We start from the raw sequence: 21,690 nt of genomic DNA, 5'->3' as shown, positions 1-21,690 counted from the left end.
AAGTAACACCTTCCACAACCCATAGTTGAATGGGGTGGGAGGGATCATTACAAAGTGGTATCAGAGTAAAGGTTCAACTTTGGACCTAAAGGGTCTCATATACTCACACATGATAAAAATTCAATCTACTAGTTTCATTACTATATATGAATGTGTGTTGATTTTAAATTACAAATAATATTATTATTGGATTCATAAGTTACTAATAGGTTATTTTTAACTTTAATATACATACTAACTTGAGATTTCATGTATTGGCTTGTTTCACATCACTATGCTTGTTATAAATATGCAAAAACAATGGGTAAAAATGTCTAATTGTGTTTTGATTCAACTAATAATTATGTGTGTGTAACAACACACAAGAAGACATCAAGGAATAGTGGAAAAGTTAGCAATCAACAACAAAATGATGTAGTACAACACTGATAGATCCCAAGATGGCCAAGAAGAAGACTTAGTTAGGAAAAAGTGAGGAAGACTCTCTTGATTAGATAGACACCCTTAAAAGTTTAAGAACTAAGTCGAGGAGCTACAAAGTATACAATGAAAATATTATTAGAGCACAATAAAGGGAGGTAAAGGTAAATGCAATAATACAACAAATATTATTAGAACAACAAAGGAAAAAACAATAGGATCTTGGTGCCAGCTATCTAGGTAGGCATAAGTCTAGACCTAACCCATTAGAGGTCCAAAAGAAAAAATCGGAAACTAATGGGGCAGGAAGCAACAAGTCAAGGAAAAGACATATGCAAGCAGATGAAGTCATAGTGAGAATATAAATTCCAATTAACACTCAAGAAAGAGAGCTAAGCAACACTGACCGATCATCATATTCTGCAGTTAATAGACACCATCATCAAAGGAGAAGTAAGAAGAGGTCAATGTAAGAAGAGTTCAAGAAAGAAAATACCCCTACCTTCGATGGAGAGATAAATAAGGCCGAAGAGGTAGAGGCTTGGCTATTGCGAATGAAGAAATACTTCAAGGTGCATGACTACTCTGAGAAAATGAAGGTCTGATTAGCTATTTTCAGCATGATAAGCAAAGTTGACATCCGGTGGGAAGATTTAAGGAATGTCAAGGACATTATAGAGAAAGAGATATCGTAGAGAAGATATGAGATATATTTCCTAAAGAAGTACCTGTTTGAAAGGTACTATGACAACAAGGTCAAGGAAATTCATGAACTCAAATTGGGACAACTAATTGTTGATGTGTACACTTACAAATTTTTGGAGTTGTTTAGTTATGTACCATATATCAAAATATGAGAAGGAAAAAATTCAATGGTACCTCAATGGGTTACCACAGACCTATCAAGATAGAATTTAATTTGATGACCCAAAAACATTAGAAGACACCATCCAAAAGACCAAATATCGCTATGAAAAATTCGAACACAAAATAAAAGTATAAACAAACTCGTAGAAGAAAGATAATATCAACTTCAAAGGAAGAGATACAAAATCCTCATGATATAAGTAAGAATGGAGGAATGGGAAGTTCACTACTCTTGCCAAGGATGGATGTCAACAAAATTTCATGAAGACCAATAGAAACAAACTCAAAAAATTGATAAGAGAAGAAGCCAAAGGGTTCAGGAAGGGGCCCATGAAAAGTTGGAATTTTGGAGAAAACCATTTGTGGAGGAATTGTCCTAATAAACAACAGAATGACACAAAGGTGTACACTGTACAAGAAGTGATAATGGTAAATGACACAACTCAGAATATCCCACGAATCTATGTCACATTGGATGATAGGAAGGTAGGTCAATAAGTTGCGATAATCGAAATAGAAGGTATGGTCATTAACCAACCTGTTTCAATTTTAATTGACCCAAGTTATAATTTTATTTATATCAGCCCAAATATTGTAGATAAATGTGATTTGTAAAAGAAAATTCATGACATGACATGTCATGGTTGGTTCAACTATCCATGGGGACTAAGAGAAGGGTGACATACATGGTAGAGTCATGCCCTGTAGAAATGAGTGGCATGTCCACTTAAGTTTCTCTCAACCTGCTCCTATTGGGATCATATGATGTTTTAATCAACATGCATTGGTTAGTAGCCCATAAAACCAAGATTGATTTCTATAGTAATCACTGAAGTGTCTTGGTGAAAATGGTGAGAAGATAATGCTGTAAGGGATAAAGAAACCAATCTCACTCAGGAAAACAACATTGCTACAAGTAACGCGATGCAATAGGAAACATTGTGCATTGTATGCAATCCACATGACTAAGGAATTGGAAAGAAACGAGGCTGGATTGGAAATTCAACTGGTGATGAAGCAACTCAATGATTTATTCCTAGAAGAAATACCAGGATTACCACCCAGGAGTGATATCAACTTTACCATTGAATCAATTCCTAGAAAGGTGTTGGTGGCAAAGGCTCCATATCACATGAATACACCTGAAGTCATGGAATTGAATATATAACTAAAAGAGATGTTAGATTAGGCATACATTTGACCCAATGTATCACCTTGGGGAGCCCTAGTGTTTTTTTTTTAGGAAAAAGGATGGCACACTCTATCTATTTATCGACTACTAGTAGCTAAATAAAGCTAGAGTGAAGAAAAAGTACTTGCTACCCATAATTGATGACTTATTAAACTAGTTGAGAGGGATGCAGTGATTTAAAAAATAATTTTGAGGTATGGATATCGTTAGGTTCAAAATAAATATGAAGGTATCCAAAAAATAGCTTTCAGGAAGAGATATGGCCATTATGATTTTGTAGTGGTGCCATTTGGGCTTACAAATGAACCTACAACATTCATGTGCTTAATGAACAATGTCCTTAGACCTTATTTGGACAATTTAATGTTGGTCTGTGTAGACAAAATCCTGGTGTATTCAAAATATAGAGAAGAGCATGAAGAACACAAGAGAGGGGTGTTACAATTACTAAGGGAGCATAAGTTGTATGTATAACTCAACAAATGTGAATTCTTCTAAACCGAGGTTCACTACTTAGGGCATGTTATTTTAAATGGAGGAGTGGTTTTGGATCCTAAAAATATCAAGGCTACAATGGAGGGGCCCACTCCTTGCAATGTCATAGAGGTCTAACCCTTCATGGGTTTCGCTGGATACTACTGTTGATTCATTTAAAAGTTTTCGAAGATTAGGAATACAATCATTGCATTTAAAAATAACAGAGTCAAATTTCAGTGGACACTAGAATGTGCAACTAGTTTTGAGCAGCTTAAGAAATTACTCACATGTAAACCTATTTTGAGAATAACATATCTAGACAAGGATTTCCTAGTTTGCACCGATGCCTGTAAGGGAGGACTAGTTGGATTCCTATTGCAAGAAGGACAAGTGGTTTTTTATGAATTGAGGAAACTAAATGACCAAGAGAAGAACTACGATACCCATGATTTAGAGTTTGTAGTAATAGCACATGCCTTAAAAATATTGTGGAGGCATTACTTGTTGAGGATAAAGATTGTGTTGATGACAGACCATGGAGGATTGAGATACTTATTTGACCAACCCATGCTAAATGCTAGACAATCTAGGTGGTTGGCTTTGATTAGAAAATTCAACTTTGAGATAAAACATATTAAATGCAATGAAAATAAGGTAGAAAATGCGCTTAGTAGAATCCTACAAGTGGCTCATGTGACAACAATGAGCACTTGTGAAATCAACACCAAAGCAAGCATCAAAGAAGTGCTACTACATGATGAGTATTACTAGCATGTGAAGAACTATTTGTAGAAGGAACCAAATGGATCTATGAGAAAGAACTACACACTTACCAATGATGGCATATTGATGTTAAGGAATAAAAAGTATGTTCCTAATGTAGTTGCACTAAGGAGGCTAATCATGGATGAGTTTCATAAAATACCTTACTCAAGTTATCTTCATTATCAGAAAATGATAATATATATAAATAAAATGTATTATTGGCTAGGATTGAAGAAGGAATTTTTTGAATACATTGCCAAGTGCCTAGAATGCCAACAAGTTAAAGTCAAATGTAGGCACCCAATAGGATTGTTGCAACCAATCCCAATCCCTAAGTAGAAGTGGGAAGTCATATCCATGGACTTCATTACAGGATCATAAAAAATTTACAAATAACATGATGCCTTTATGGTTGTAGTGGACAAGCTGAGTAAGGTAACTCACTTCATAGTTGTCACGTCCACTCACAAGGCCATTGATATTGCTCAAATATTCATGAAGGAAATATTCAGATTGTATGGTGTACCTAGAAATATTATCTCAAACCTATATGCCAATTTCACCTCCAATTTTTTGAAGGCATTTTTCACTAGTTTTGGAACCCAACTAGCTTTTAATACCTCCTATCATCCTTATAGAGATGGAAAAATAGAAAGAGTGAACATAATTTTGGAGGAAACGTTAAGTTGTATGTCATGAATCAACCAAATATGTGGGAATATTTCCTTCCATTAGTGGAGTTTGCATACAAAAATGGATATTAGGAGTCACTAAGGATGTGTCCTTTTGAAGCATGGTATGGAAAAAATGTACCACTCCTCTCAGCTAGGATGACCCAGTAAATAGAGTAGCTCTTAGACCTAAAATTTTGAAGGAAATGGAATAGGAAGTGATGAAGATCAAACAAAAATTAGAGGCATCTCAAGATAGGAAGAAGATTTATGCAGACCAACATAGGATTCACAAGGAATTCTAAGTGGGAGAGCATGTGTACCTCTGCATCATACCGAGGAACTCATTTAAAGTGGGGTCTTGTGCTAAGTTGGCACCCAGATTTGTGGACCATTTCATATTTTGGAAGAGGGGGATCAACAACTTATAGATTGGCCTTGCCACCCATAGTGAACACACATGATATTTTTCAAATTTCTTTGCTTAAAATGTATGTACATGATGATAGTAATATTTTTGAATGGTATGTGATACAGGTGGAACATGGGAGAGAGAGTTCCAACTAGAACCACTATGCATCCTAGACTAGAGGTGGACTATGCTCCAAAATTAAGTGATAGAGTAGATCGTGGTGAAATGGAATAAATTTGGACCTGATGAAGCCACTTGGGAGATGGAAAAACAAATGAGAGTATTATACACATTTTTGTTAAATGAATAAGCATATGCAAGAGCTATTATATAAAGCTCAGTTTTGTTCTTTTTCTTTCTAGTTACAAAAAATACCGAGGATGATGTTCCCTTAAGGAGGTGGGGTTTGTAATATCCCTTATGTTAATCCCTATTTTTGTATTGATAAGTGTTGAATATGTAATGCTATCATAGAAATCATGGTTGGTTGAGACATTGTGTAAATACAAAATAAAAATAAATATGAAAATCCAATTGGATGGCCCGAGGGGAGGGACACATGAATTCATGATTCGAGAGGGAGTTGAAACATGGAAAGAGAGTGGTGTAGGTTGGTGTAACAAAACACTCCACCACCCAATAGTTGGAAGGAAATGATTGTGGAAAATAAGTTCCCACATTTTTCATGTTCCCATAACGTGGGTGAATGGAAGCCAGACAACCCTAAAGGAGACAAGTAGTCTAAGGGAAAAAGGGGAGTGCAAGGAAGATTGAAAGGGAGATATAAATATTGATGAGAGGGGACATACATGAGAAAAGGAGAAAGTGGGAGATGACATTGAGAATTTTGTTGAGATTGTTGGGTGTGATTCCCCAACATTGGTACACTAAGGCCATTGGACTCTGGTGTCCAAGCCTGAATGGTTAGTGGGAGGCTCAGTGAAGGGTTAGAATATGAGTGCCTAGTGAAATATATGATAATCCACTCAAGTGCTTGTTGTAAGGTTGATAAACCACTAGGAAGGGTAGCAATCCACTGGGGTGCTTGCTAAAAAGGGAAGGGATGATAAACCACTAAGTTCTTGCTGGAAAAGTTGATAAAAAACTTAGTGCTTGCTAGTAAGTTGATAAACCACCCAAATAGTCAACTACAAACTCCTGCAGTGCTTGCCTTGAAAATACAATTGATAAACCACCTAGAATGTATACCCACACTCCTAGAATTGAGAAATACCCTAGCTGATCCTTAGCTAATATTTCCCTAAGAAAGCATCCCGTCGGACCATGGATCTGGCTCGGGGGTGGCCAACTACAATAAAGATGTGGTGTAATTGGCCTATGGTTGGGTGGAGAAATGAAGTTCCTCCCTCTGTTTACAATCATTTAAATTAATTAGATAAGTACATTCACTTGTACATATGTTACACTAAAAATGGTAAATGATATTGCTATTTGTTAAGGAAATGAATGTATCAACAATATTAATGAAGGAATGTGATATTCATGTTTGTTCGATGAGCTGTTATTCATATGTTCTCATGGTTATGAGGGGTTGGGAGGCCTATGTGTTTGTTGATACTTTACTAAGTTACAAAGCTATTTACATGGTTTGAATGAATGTTTGATGTGCTCAATTAACTGTTATAGTATGTGGATTCCATTGTTTGGAATGGCCATGAATATTTAATTGATTAAGGCTATTGATTGTCTTTATGCTACAATTTATGTTTCATTAGTAGATATGATACTCTTGCATGACATCCATTATGTGACACAATATGTACTATTGGGCTTGAATTTATAGAGTAGTGTTAGCCATGGTTTGGCTTGTTTTCGTTCCTGGTGCTACAAATTTCATTAATGCATCATGGAAAGGCATAATGTATTGAATGTAAGTGTGGAAGGAGGGATTCATTCCTATAGAATTTGGTGTTACGAGAAACACTTTTCTTTCTGTAAGGCTTGGGAAAGTTCCCTGGAAATTCTTTGAATACTACAAAGATCAAGTTTGTATCTGGGTCGGATGCACAATAAGTCTGGTAGATGTATATGGAATTTGGATTAACTCTAATCAACCCTAATTACCTTTAATGGTGTATTTATTGTTAATGTAAGTGATTAATTCTTAATCTCACATTGCACCTCTTCACCAAATGATACTTGCTTTGAACTGAGCACAATAGAAAAAAGGTGCAGTGTCAAGGATTGGTGTATGATGATGGGAAATTTCATGTATGTGCCTTGTGTTTAACAATGGGCTTCGGTTAATTATTTTATGGACCCATGCATGATTAATAGAGATCCCGATGGAAGTCTCTTCTATCCATAAATGTGAAAATGCAAATTTTCATAAAGGGCTCAACCCTATGGAACCACTGATTTAGGTTGAGGTGGCAGATGCCACAAAGGTCGGGTAAGCTTGCATGCACACCATGTGAGTATTCCATGGGATGTGGATCCAATGGAATGGAAAGAATGTTGACATGGCACACTATTAACTGGACATGTGGTAGGAGGGAACAACCTTTTTGATGGCCAAAGGGGTTGGTTTTTGTATGACATGTGGAACCACTAGAGGATGCCACGTGGCAAGGTGACGTTTGAAAGGTGCAATGAGAGTAAGCTGACAGGGATTTAGATGACATGGAATCTATGTAGGCTATGCGGATGCCTAGATGGTGCTATGAGTGATGCAATATTATCTCGGATCTATGCTTATTGGAAAATTCTTAAGGCTTTTCCTTTGCATCTTGGCATGATTGACAAAAGGCACCGCGTCAAAGTTGGCATTCAAAGACAGGAAATTTCTAGTTCATCCTTTTCGTCTAGTGCCAGATTTTAGTTTACCCTTCTTTGGATATGGGTGTGATTGATAGAAGGCATGACAAAGGATTCATCTGTCAACTAATGAAGAAGGCACCAGATAGCGAACTACTCTCCCCCCCTTCGTTAATTATCGAAAAGGTAGGAGGCCCCACTACAAATATAGGTTGTCGATCTAATCCGATCAGTTGTGCCATGGATTTAAGCTGCAAGGTGTTTAACCCATGGCCATGTGGGTGCCACGTGACACTATCTAATTAGTATATCTTTAAAAGGGAATAATTTTGAATTTAGAAATAGAATTGAAGTAAAATTTATATCACTAGAAAACCCTTGATGAACAGGATGCAATGACATTGTCCAAAGTTAATTCCACGAACTTTGGGGAAGAAGAAATTTCGTAGCTACATCTCCATAATAATACCATATAAATTGGATTAGTTAAAAGTAACATCTTCCACAACCTGTAGTCCAAAGAGATAAGAGGAAGTGTTGCATTACTTTTACATTATTTTATTTTATTGTTTATTTGATATTAAAAAATCTCACCAGCTATTTGTTAAGTATTTAATGAATAACAAATCATGTGTATATATATTTAATGATCTACATATTACCAATTACATTTTCTTCCCTAATTACATTGTCTGGCCAAATGTAAATAATAATATCTAATAAATTTTATTAATTTTTTAATATTGTATTATACATAATAATTTTAATTTATATTATTTTATTGTATTGGTTGTTTGATACTAGAGAATCTCACACACTATATGTTAAACATTTAATGTATTAGGGAATGGAAAAATTATGTTTATATCCCTAGCCATTTACTTATTGGTTATCACTTGGTCTTTCTATGTATAGATAATGAAATCTATTAAAAAATAAATAAATTTTATAAAAAATCACCTACTCTATTCCTTTTAAATTCAAATCTTATAAAAGTTTACAAATTCTATTCCTCTTTAAATTCAAATCTTTAACTTCTTATAAAAAAATTTAAAAAAAAATCATAATTTTATTCACATTATTTTTACATATAATTTGTTTGATACCTAAAAAATTTAATAAATATATCTATCTAAATATATATATATATATATATATATATATATATATATATTTGGATTATAAATAATAATATCTTTCTAATCATTTCAATTTTATATTATTTTGTTATTTATTTAATACTTAAAAATCTAACAAACTATACGTTAATCATTTAATAAATTAATGTATCACAAAATTTTATTTGTGTATTTAACTATTCACTTATTATTAATTATATGATTTTGTTGGTTATAGGTATATCATGGATATATTTTATTACTAGCATAGATCCATCTTAAATACGGATCTAACATGAGTTGAGAGGGATCCAATTTATTCACGTGCAATTTTTTTGTATGAGCCGACATTATTTAAATGTTTCGTATAGTTCTTTTTTATAGATTTTATAGATTTTTTTATTTTGGCCAACATGAGCAAAATTTCAACTTTGATGATGGATAGATGCCCTTACACATCATACTGGGCTGTAGAATGAGCCTCTTGGCTCAATAACTATTTTTAATATAAGTGAAAGTTTAATTTTTCTTTATCGTTTTTTATTTTTACACGCGATTTAATAAAAATGTTATGCCATAACATTTGTTTTCAATATTAACTTATTATTAAAAGTTGTTTTTAATATTAGCATATTGAAAGTTGCTTTATTTAAATAGATAATTGCATTTAACATAAACTACCAATCCTCATATCTTAGTGAACACACAAAAAAACAAGGAGGGGCATTTGTCACATGTGGTCTCTGAATTAAGTTTTAATGGGAATGGCTAGATGGCTGCCATTCCTTGTATTCACCTTAGGCCACATTTATTACAAGTCGTCGAAGGAGGACCAGGCGAGGAAATATCTTTTAAGTTTATAGGATGACATAAGTTCCACCATTATAGATGTCTATGAAATTCACCCCGACATTCATTCCTTTAGCCTCTCTGTTTTGCAAGTGGAAAGTTGTTGGGGGTTAGGTGTGGCAACACATGTAAGGTTTTTTTGTGGTAGAAATTTCATTGGTCTTCTCATCATGGTGAGGGAAAGAGGTTAAGCTAGGCAGGGGGCAGAGGTCATGGGTACCAACGTCTCCCTCCATTGCATGGTCAAAGTGAAGAATAGTTTGACAAGGACATGCTTGTGCATATCTGCTACCTAGTTGCAGCCATGGAGGCTAAGGAGAGACAAAACACTGGCAATGGCCATTGGGTCATTTGAAATTTTCTTGGTAGGCAACTATGGAAGCAGAAACAAGCAAGGGAGAGAGGTGAAGACAGAATTGCTTAACACAATTCCTTCTTGGTTCACACACGCACAACATTAATAAGTTTTTCCAGAGATATGGGAATTTCCTTTCCCCCTTCTCCCCCTCCTCTGTCATCTTCTAATTCAAAAGCAAGTACTGCATATGTGGAATCCTCCCATCACTGGTAAATACTTTCTAGCCCTACTCACCTAGAACCTCAAGCCAAGAAGAAAAAGGTGGTTGGCGATCAAATCTCTCCAAGTTGAGCAGGAGACGAATCTTCCCATCCATTCAGACATTGAGGGTCCAACCATGGGAGAGCCCTCATAGAAGGAAGAAGAATCATACACCAAGAGAGTGTTCATTAAATGGGAGCGTCCCCCTTGGCTCCCTATAGGATATGATGATCCCTTCCTCTACCTGGAGCAATAGGAGTAGGATAGGAAGGAACAAGCTTTGAAAGGAAAGTCTCTAAGGGAGCAAGTGCATCTCACCTAGGCCAAGACCAACAATGACAAGGATCAACCCAAAAAAGCATGCTATATTCCCTAGATAGACACTCTCTGAGTCTAATTTTTGCATGTCATTTATGTTTTAGTCTCGTTTATTTTGTTTGGGTTTCATGGCTTAAAAATATTTAGGAAACCATCCAATTTCTCTCTCAATGGCAACTCCATTGAAAATGCAACAAGAAAATCTAGTTTTGACTTTGCCTTGGTCAAGTAAGATTAAAAATTGAATTTCTATTTTAGCAGAATACTTGGAGGTGACATGGCTCTTGTCACTCAGTTAACTCAGTAAATTCGAGTTTGAGACACTTGAGTTTAGTTCTACATGATTGATTGCTAACTTGTAGCAATCTGTTTCAATTAAGTAGAGTTGTTGTCAGTTTAACTAATTCTAACTGTCAAAAGAACTAGTGGAGGTCAAGTTGTGGATGTGTAACTTCAACCACACTTAGTGCTCAACCACTTAACTGATCAATCAACCAACAATACTTGTTTCATGCATAGAATTCGAGTTACCCCATTGATATGGAGATTCCAAGGCAATGTACTATCAGTTGTAACATATTCCCATGTGTACAAGTGGTCCATGCAGTCAGAGATTGGCCTAAGGCTATTACACAATTCCTTGGTGTGAAATTCATAAAAAATAGGGGCAATTTCCAAAGGGAATAATGCAAGGAAATAGGAGATTGGGAAGGTTTGAAATTCACTAAGTATTGGGACAGGTTTAGTCAATTAGGCAGAGGAATAGACTATACACTTGCAGGGTGTGCTCAGGCTTGAGCAAACATTGTATTTCTTCTCTATTATCTGATTAATGTAATATAGATAGTAATGGGTTTTGAGCAGTTTATTTCCCCTAGATAAATATGTGTGCATGCGTGATGTTTCCTTTTTCATGTCTATGATTCTTGTTTTAGATTGTGAATTAACTTCCGCAAATCAATAGAGTAGCTTCAAGTCTTGTGATTTAGTAAATTTCATGAGAAATATTGAATCTACACATTAATTTCTACATGGTATCAGATTTGGAATCACTGTAGAGAAGATATTTCAAAGTTATCATTACAGGAGATTCAAATTTGAAGATCAGTGTTACAGTTTTATTTAGGGGTGAGAAGATGGATTTCAACGGACTCAGGTTCAAGTATGCCTTGGAAGGCACCTCAAACTTTGTTGCATGGAAGGACCATGTGGATGCAGTATTGGATGATAATGAGATTCTAGAATACATCAAGACAGATGTAACAAAAAACCAAGCATCTGATGCCCAAAATATTTCTCAGTGGAAGAAACATGTGACCAAAGTGAGGATAATCATATTGGAGGGAGTTTAGGATCATATTCTCTCGAATATCCATAGAAAAGAGACTTTGTTCATGATGTGGAAAGAACTGACAAATTATTCGAATTATAATAATGACCATAGGAAGCTGACACTCAAGGAAAAGCTTCGAAGTATCAAGATGCAAAAGAACGACACAATTCCGCAGTACCTGAGTAGATTTACATAGTGTCATGATGAACTTGGAAGGGTTGGTGTTAATGTCCCTGAAGAAGACTCGGTAACTCTAGCCCTTTTTGGCCTTCCAAATAGATGGAATAGCGATTCGGTAAATGGTAGAGAGAAACTACAGAGTTGCGAGCGATTATGGTCTGATCTAGTGCAGGAAAAAATAAGGCGGAACACCAAAGACATGACCTCATCCAAGGGCAAGGATGAGGTGAAATTTGCCTTGGCTAGAATGGAAAATAAATGGAAGGGGAAGAAATCCCAACCAAAATAAGATTCGAGTCAAGGGGGCAAGAAGAAAGACTCATCCAAAATCAAGTTCTTTCATTGTCCTAAATTCAGGCACTATGCAACGAAGTGTCCATACAAGAAGGAAATCAATAAGACCGCATGAGGAGCAATGGGTGAAGCCTTGGCTTCACAATTCAAACTTGATTTTACCCTCATTGTATGCATGGAAAGCAGAGTGATGGGTAGTGTGTGGTATCTTGACAATGGTGCCTCCTTCCACATGATGGGGAACAAATATTTTTTCAGTGAATTGGAGGAGAAGGATCTCCAGATGCACATCAAGATGGGAGATGATGGAAGGTATAACATGATCGGTATTGGTACAATTACTTTTCGTAGGGAGTCTGTCTTCCCTCTCAAGCTCAAGGATGTGATGTTTGTACCAGGCCTGAAGAAGAATCTAGTTTCCATAGTTGTGTTTGAAGACCGTGGCTATGGTGTGATATTCAACAAAGGGAAGGATTTCCTAAGACAAATTGCCACGGGACAAGTGAAGTAGATTGGGGTTTGAGTGAAGAAACTCTACACATTAGATGTGGAAGACTGTATAACATTGAGCACAAAAGCATAGAAGGTGCAGAGTCAAGATGTCAACAAATTATGGCATAGAAGACTTGGCCATTTGCATCATGGTGCTTTGAAGATCATGCAACAAATTTCTACAGGCCTCCCCAAAGGAGAACTAGAGAAATTAGATGCATGCAAAGGGTGCATGTTGGGGAAGTACACAAAATCCACCTTCAATGATCGGGACAATAGGGCGCATGCAGTCCTTGAAAGGATCCACTCTAATGTATGTGGACCTTTATCGACAGCCTCCAATGCCAAGAATATGTATTATGTTATATTTGTAGATGGTTTCTCATATAAGTGCTAGATCTAATTCATGCAGAAGAAAGACCAAATGTTCTCTAAATTTTTTGAATTCAAAGCACTTGTTGAGAAATAAATGTTGAAGAATCTAAGGTTAGTGTAATTATTGAGATTCTTCTTCTTCACATGATAACTATTTGCGAGGTGTTTTTCAGTTTTCTTCTTATTCTTATCTTCACTTATTATTATTAGAGTGTTTCTTCTTTAGTTCATCAAATAGCTACCAAAAACAAAGAGACAAGAACACAAGATGTTGGCATTCTTCCAGGGAAAAAACCTCTCCCTCTTGGAGAGGAAAGCCCACACAAAAATTCTTCTTATAGAGATTCCAATTGACAAATACCAAGGCCATGACCCTTGAATTACTATGCCACTCCAAGACCAATACATCAATCATCTTCTTTGTTGTTGTTGATATCATCATCACTACTGCTTCATCATTGTTTCACTTAGATCACTGCAACCTTCTTACTGAAGTCATCTGTACAAAATCATTATTATTGTTACATTGTTTTTGCACCTTGTTGCACTACCACCAAGATTTTTATTTCCTATACCATGATTGTGACTAGGATCATGATTGTATCTAGAAGATATGTCGAGACTATATGATCATTGAGATCCTCTTCTTCATGAATACACTAACACTGTGAGACAATGAACACTGTGATCGTGTTTATAGTATATAAGCTGAGACAAAGTATTGAGATCCTTCTTATACTTATGCTAAGATTGTGAGATGGTATATACCTTTGTAATACCCATTCTAGAATATTAGAGTCCTCCTCCAACCGAAATAATGTAACTCTATCTTCATCTGAGGTTCCTACACTAAGTTACTTGTCCGAGATTTCAGGGAGGTGTTCGAAGTTATCACTATAACTATCATCAAAATTCTATTCTCCCGCACTTCCTATACCCATTCGAAGTTGCAGACTAGTCTGATATTCTGTATGTACTTTCTACGAAGTTCTGTGGGATATTTATAGTAGTTATACCTCCATAAATAAGCCGACATGAGTGTGACCTGTTGTGTCACTTCATTTGAGCCAACATGACTATTATTTATGTCATTTTGCTAGCCAACTTGACTTGTATTTTCATCGTTTTGATTGCAGACTTCTTCTTGTGCTTGTCTTGGAGGGATGTTTAGACTTTTATATACATGACATTGACTCTTTCACATCCTAAGGCTCTCAATGGGAGCCACTAAATAAATAAACCTCTTTCTCATGAAACCCATGCAACAAGGAATAATAAATTTATTTTACAAAAATCATAACTACAATGTCATGAAGACTGAACCTAGTTACACTTGCTTCAACACTCCCTCTTAACTAGGGAGGTATTCATGATGGTACTTGGTCATTCTCAATTTGAAGAATTTTTCATAAGAATAATCAGATTGGTAACCCATCTGTATAGCATCATAGTAACCAACATTGTTTCCACAACAAGGCCTTGATTGAAAACTCTATCTCTCATTAGATCAGAGCACAATGTTGGTGAGACCAATGACTACAAACACCTTCATCATTTTCTCTCAAGGTACATACCCACCTGGGTTTTCATTGAGTATGACCTTCTAGGACTATTCTTATCTTGGGTTCCCAACCCTCAAAGAATATCGGTCCTCTTGCCTACTCTTGTCTTGGATGCCCTACACACCCTCAAAGAGCATCAGATGCCAGGTTATTACCAAATCCTCCATTCTTTCTTCCAAAGTGAAGACAAGAATGTTGTGTCTATCTCTCCCTTTCAACTAGGGAGGATATCATATGTTTACATTTCTCTTCATGGCCTTCACCTAGACTTACGGTTGTTAGTCCTGGTCTAGTGCATGACACATCCAAGATCCCTCTTGATTAGGGACCTGTTAGAGCTCCTATTATAAGAAAATTTGGGCACATCAACCCCAACTTCCAGACCAGTGATATTAGGGTCCATCAACCCCTAATTCAGTTGTTGTCATTCCCTAATGAAGTTAACCTACATCATGCTTTCTTCCCAAGAGTTTCATGACACCATTCATCCAAAAAATGTCCCTAAAGAGACCATCGTAGGTAGCCTTCTATCTGGCTGCAATGAATGGCAGGCATTACACTGTCAGGGTGCTATGCATAACACCTAGCCTTTGTATCACCTGCGATGGGCGAGATCCAACGAATTTTTCAAATAAATCCATTGGATTCCTCATCTAATGGATGCTTCTCGATGTTTCTAGAGGGATTGGGCTTGCTTTTGGAAGAGTAAGGAGATGAATGAACCTTAATCCATTATCCCTTCCTCCATGGAACCACTTCCCAAATATGGCAAAGCATTCATGAGGGCCATTAATGGCCAAACCTCCTCTTTTCAACTATAAAAGGACCAAGCTCTCGTTGGCTGGGCAAGGTTGGAACTTCTTGAGCTAAGGAAATGTTGCTTGGATGAGATTAATAGAGAGAGTAATGATATCATGTCAAATTGTTGTTTCCATGAGGAGAGAAGGGTTTGAAGCTGGAAGGATGACACTGAATCGGACATGCATCTACATGGGTTGTAATATTTCCTTCTATGAATAAATAGTTCTATGCTTTTTCCATTCATGTTTTCATGTGATGTATATTGTACTTTCGATTCTATAATATGTTTAGTTAACAGATCGATATGTATGCTTTGATGGTTTTCTGTCTCGGCTTTTGTGTAGGTACCTTTCAAGTGAGTTAAGTACGGAAGGGAGTGGTGAAAGTGGTCAAAGGGAAGAGGGATCGAGCGAGAGATCCAGGTTGTTACTTTTTCTCCTCTTTCTTTTATCTGTTAGCTATAGGAAAAGCAATGGAATTACTTTAACTGTTGTTCTAGACTTGCTACTAGGTCTAGGGGTTAGTTGTTCGAAAAGACACTAAATTTTCCCATAACAAAATGGCGACTCCACTGGGGAGCGATCCTATCCCTTATAGTAGCTAATCCATCTTTTGAAACACTTTTACATACTTTACCCTCTGTTTTTCATCAAATTTAAGTCCAATTCACTGAAATTGAGTCAATTTTGAGCATAAAATTGTCATTTTGGAATCATAGCACCTTTGTAACTGACAGGGTGCTATGCATTACACCCTTTGCACAGAGACAGTGCTATGCATCACACTGTCCCTCACTGTGGCCTGCGATGGTTCCTTTTGGAGCAGTTTTCCCATCTAGGAGCTGAATCCTTAAGTCAATTTTTAGTTGTTTGAATTGTTTGTTGGATTTTGATGATTTCTTGTCTTTGAAAGTAGTCTTTGTTTCCTTGTTTCAACCCATTTTATATGGGATTGTTAAATGTTTGTTTATGTCTTTGTTTATCATTTGCAGTCCTTAGTCGAAAGTAGTTTCAGTCGATTGTTTTGAAGTGTTGTAAAATCCTCCTTTATTGAATAATCGATTGGTCTATTTTGTGCATCTGATTCATATTTTCGTTTAAGTGTCGAAAATCTTCATTTCCTTAAAGTTGAAAGTGTCATTTAGTCTTCCTTTATCTTTAAGAGAAATTGTCATAAATCGACATTTTTGTGAAAAAGGCTTTTGAATCATTGTGCATTTGTTCTTTTTAGTGCATAATTCACATTAAGGAGAACTGAAAAGAAAAAGAAATACATGTAATTGCATTTTAGGAGATTGAATGTGTGTGCTTAAAAGGAATGGTTAGGGAAATGCATTAGTGAGTGCTCTTTGTTGTTTGATCCAAAAAGTACTTGTTTGCTCTATCCCTAGTAGCTAGGATTTTCATTGTTAAATTAAATGAAAGAGTGCTTCTCATTCTAGTTGCATTCTTAGGAATTTTGGAAAACATCACGTGGTGAAACCCAAAGGCAAATTTTAAGCAAGATCAACCTAAAATTAACTTCAATTAACCTAATAACGCATTGGAATTTAATGCAAACATCTAGAGGTGTCTAGGCTAGAGACCTATTTCGGCGTCTTAAAACCTAGTGGTTGTTGTTTTCATTGAGGTTGGGTGATTCCTCCTCTCTGAACTGGTAAGTACTAGTACGGACTTGTGCTCCCTGTACCGTCACGTATATAGTGGGAGACCCCAATAGGCTTAAATCCTTTATCCCTAGGAAGCCGAGTCTGTCGCCTTACCGATCACAATGCACCGAACACAGCATTCAGGAAGACTGACTGCCGTATGGTAAATCCTTGGTAATTTCTCTTTAATTTACCACCAAGGTGTATATTGTAGTTTTGTGATTAGTTTGGTAAACCCTCTTTCTTAGTATCTCCAGAGCAGTCACTTTTGCTCCTTTTTGACTCCTTAAAAGAAAAGGTTCATCTAAGCACTTGTCCTTTCAAGCTCATTAAACAACGAAAGCGACTAGAGTCATATTTTTCTTTTTCTCGACTCTTAAAAAATGAAAAAGCAAAGTTAAGTTCTAGTGTCGTAAAAATTAATTGACCATGGATAACATCCTCCACGCTTGTTTTTTAGTTGATCTTAGGTTGAAACATATGGCAACAAATCTGGAGTCCACCAATCAAGGAATTCCTTTTGATGGGAATCCTAATCCTTTTCCTCCGTTTGGAAATATTGGTGCTCCATATATGGCTACATTGTCCCTTTCGGGATTTACCATTGGCTTGCCAGTATGGTTTTTTTCAACCTCTTTGGTTCAAAATGTCGTGTTTTCTCTGTAATCAAGTACACCTCCAACTGGACAAAATCAACCTCTAGTTGATCCTAAGGTTGACCCTTTGCCTTCTTCCTTGGTTGTTTCTTCTTCCCCTTCTTCCTCTTCACCTGGTAAAAGTACCGGTACTAGTAACCAGGTGGCTAAGAATAAGAAGAAAGGGAAGAAGAAGAATAAGAAGCAAATTCAGCAGAGGGGAAACAAAGCAACCATTGCTTTGAATGAAACATCTAATGAAAAACCATCCATTAAGCCACACAAAGTTCGATATCCATGCAAGCTTTGTACAGGAGAACATCTTCTTCGGAATTGTCCTGTTATTCCTCAGATCTTAGAAGAATGGTCTTCTTGTTCAAATCATCTCATTTCATCAACCTCTGGAGATCATGTTGGTGACATACCATCAACTAGTGATAGTAAAGTTCATGGACAGAAGGGAAAAGTCAAGTTTCCATGTAGGTTATGTGAAGGGACTCACCCCATTCACCTTTGTCCCTATTTGGATGAAGCCAAAAAAGTGTTGGATAACTGTCCTACTTCATCGCGGAAACTTCGATCTGGTTACAGGAAACTGTCCCTAAATCCTTCACTAGTTGATGAATTGATTGACCAAAATCAACCGTTGGTCAAAACCACTCTCTCTGAAAGTGAATCCAATGAGTCTATACCCGACCCAAATCAATAGGTCGAGGTAACAGTTGGCCTGATTTCACCTTCAGTAAATTGTACCCTTCCCCAAGAGAGTGAACATGATACCACTCAAGTTCTTTTTGTTTCTTCAGATTCTAATGAGCTTGGGAGCAATCTGTCTGTTCCATCAAGACAGGAGGAAAATCCTCCAGTTCTTGTAACTCAATGGATTAATTCTCTTGTTTCTATGGTACCCCCTCCAAGTAGTCTAGTCACTTCCTTTGATTGGAATCGACTGGTAGCATTCTGCCTTCCTTCTTATGTGCCTTTCCAAATCATAGTACAAATTTGTAATATGATTGTATCTGGCACCATTATAGATGAAGGTGCATCAGTGAGCATTCTTTCCTCAGCTGCTTGGCAAGCGCTTGGTTCGCCACCACTTGTGCCAGCTACACAGAATCTGTTGGGTTTTAACAGAGGAACCAGTCAACCATTAGGGATCCTCCCTCAGTTACCTATTACTTTGAGAGGAAAAACCATTTATCTAAACGTGATGGTAGTCCCAGGCCCATTAGATTATAATTTACTTCTTGGGCGTGACTATGTTTATGGCATGGGAGCTATTGTTTCAACACTCTTTCGAGTGATTTGTTTCCCTCATGAAGGCATAATTTTCACTGTTGACCAGCTTTCATTTCTCGGTCCAAATATAGCTCCTAGTCAACCATCTTCCCTAAATGGTCCTTTTATACCAATGGTATCATCCCCGCCACAGGTTAATTATGTGGCAACCCGTTCCATACCTACATCAAAAGATGATCAATTCAGTGATGTTGTACATTATGTATTGGGGGCATTAGAACCGGATCTCTCCTTCATGACCACTAATGAGTTGTGATCCAAGGAGTATGAGGATAGTTCGTGGTCTTGTGTCAACCTCGATAAAAAATGAAACAAGGATATGAGGATAGTTCCTGGTCTTGTATCAACCTCATTAAAAAATGAAATAAGGAATCCAAGGATAGTTCGTTGTCTTGTGTTAACCTCGTTAAAAAATGAAACAAGGGTCTGAGGATAGTTCGTTGTCTTGTGTCAACCTCGTTAAAAAATGAAACAAGGGTCCGAGGAAAGTTCATTGTCTTGTGTCAACCTCGTTAAAAAAATGAAACAAGGAATATGAGGATACTTCCTGGTCTTGTGTCAACCTCATTAAAAAATGAAACAAGGAATATGAGGATAGTTCTTTTACTGTGTCCACCTCATTAAAAAATGAAACAAGCAGTCTGAGGATAGTTCTTTTACTATGTCAACCTCGTTAAAAAAATGAAACAAGTCCATGAGGACAGCTCTTTTACTGTGTCAACCTCGTTAAACAATGAAACAGTCCAACGAGGATAGTTCTTATATTGTGTCAACCTTGTTAAAAAATGAAATAGGTCCATGAGGATAGTTCCTGGTCTTGTGTCAACCTCATTAAAAATGAAACAAAGAATCAGAGCAGAGTTCCTTGTCTTGTGTCAAGCTCTTTTAAAAATGAAACAAGGTCCCCTGGAGCAAAGTTCCAAGTCGAGTCTTTGATTAGATCTCATAAAATCCCAGTCGAGTCTTTCACTTAATCTTGTAAAAGAACCTTCATTCCATCCACCTGATAGCCATGAGTAGTCTACTTAGGTGAATGTAATGAAGCTTGGGTGGCATGCACCTAGTGGTAAAGATAAGTTTCCCTGTAGGTTATGTGAAGGGAATCACCCCATTCACCTTTGTCTATCTAGACGAAGCCAAAAAGGTGTTGGATAACCGTCCTGCTTCACCGTAGCGACTTCCATCTGGTTACAGGAGACTCTCCTTTTCATCATGCTGGGGGCATGTAAACTGAATCAAGCATAGTTTTTTGTTTCAAGCTTGTGTAAACATGAAACTGAATCCAAGCATAGTTCCCTATGGTTCAAGCTTGTATAAAAATGAACCCATTTCCATTTTAACCCTTGTGATAGCCATTCTATCAGCCTTTTTCTTCAGATGAGACTTGGTTATTTTCATTCCATCGCCACCATCCCTTTGGCCGATCATACGCTTTCACTTGGTTGTTTTACCCTTTTTGAGGGACAGTTGCAATGAGTGGTCTTATTAGCCAGCTTCTTCACAGAAATCATCATGTTTTGAGAAGTTCCAACATCACCAGAACTAGTTGCTACCCTAGACACCATTTGTTCCTCAAAATGGAGTCCTCTTTAAGCTCTTTTCAGGCTCTCTAAATATGAAAAGATTGCCGAGCACTTGTCGTTTCTAGCTCGTTAATGGATTAGAATCGATATCTACTCAGTATAGTTTTACCCCTTTCTTCGGGATGAGATAGATTAATTACGAAAAAGGTACTCGTTGGTCAAACATGATCAATAGGTTCTCTCTTGTATTGTTTTATGCCTTTTCGGGCTTGAGAGACAAATGTACGAAAAAGAACTTTTGGATTTCTCTTTTAGTCCCTTTTTAGACTCTCTAAACATGAAAAGGACTGAGTTATATTTGTTGTTAAACTCGTTAAAAGCATCAAATAGCGACAAACTTGTCCATCTAGACAAGACTAAGTTTCACCTTCACTAGACTCGTTAAAACATCAAATAGCGATGGATTCACCCGAAGGGTGAAATTATACAACAAGCATATGTTATCCTCCTCAAGCTTGATAAAAAATAAAGAGGTACTGGTCAGAAATGACTGGGGAAAATGGGAAAAAGTTGGGAACACTTTATGGTAGCAGGTTGCTCTTGAACATGACACTTTCACCTCATAATCATGACTATGTGGGTTGGGTCATTCAGCTTGATGGTTATCACACTGTTGGTCTATCATACCATCCATTGCTTTGTTTTGGGTCAATGCTACCAATTCACCTCAGTGTCGCCGATATGTTCAAGAGAAGTCATTCAGTTCAAAACTTCATCCTTTACAATACAATAAACCTTCATTTTCATGACCGCCATTCCTGAACCTTGTGTCGTCAGTCAATATTTCATCTCAAAAATCATTTACCTTGTTTCGTGTCATTGATGTGGGATACATCAAGGCCCACCTACAACGAGTCGCTTATTGTCGACATCAGCACATCATCCAAGAAGTTGACTTAGAAACACCCCTTCAGTACCTTGAGGCTTGCATACATCAATGGCAGGTTTCTCGCTTCCGTCGATAGGTTGACATCAATGGCCTTCAACCGAAATACTTCGTTTGGTGTTCGACATCAAATAATTTATTCACACCTTGCGAAATGTATTGCAGTACCTTGAGGG

The sequence above is a fragment of the Pinus tabuliformis genome, chromosome 4_1 (assembly GCF_031772625.1).
Source record: "Pinus tabuliformis cultivar Carrire ecotype Pingquan chromosome 4_1, CPIR1, whole genome shotgun sequence".
NCBI lineage: Eukaryota > Viridiplantae > Streptophyta > Pinopsida > Pinales > Pinaceae > Pinus > Pinus tabuliformis.
The sequence above is the reverse complement of the archived record's forward strand: the minus strand, read 5'-3'. Positions refer to the sequence as shown.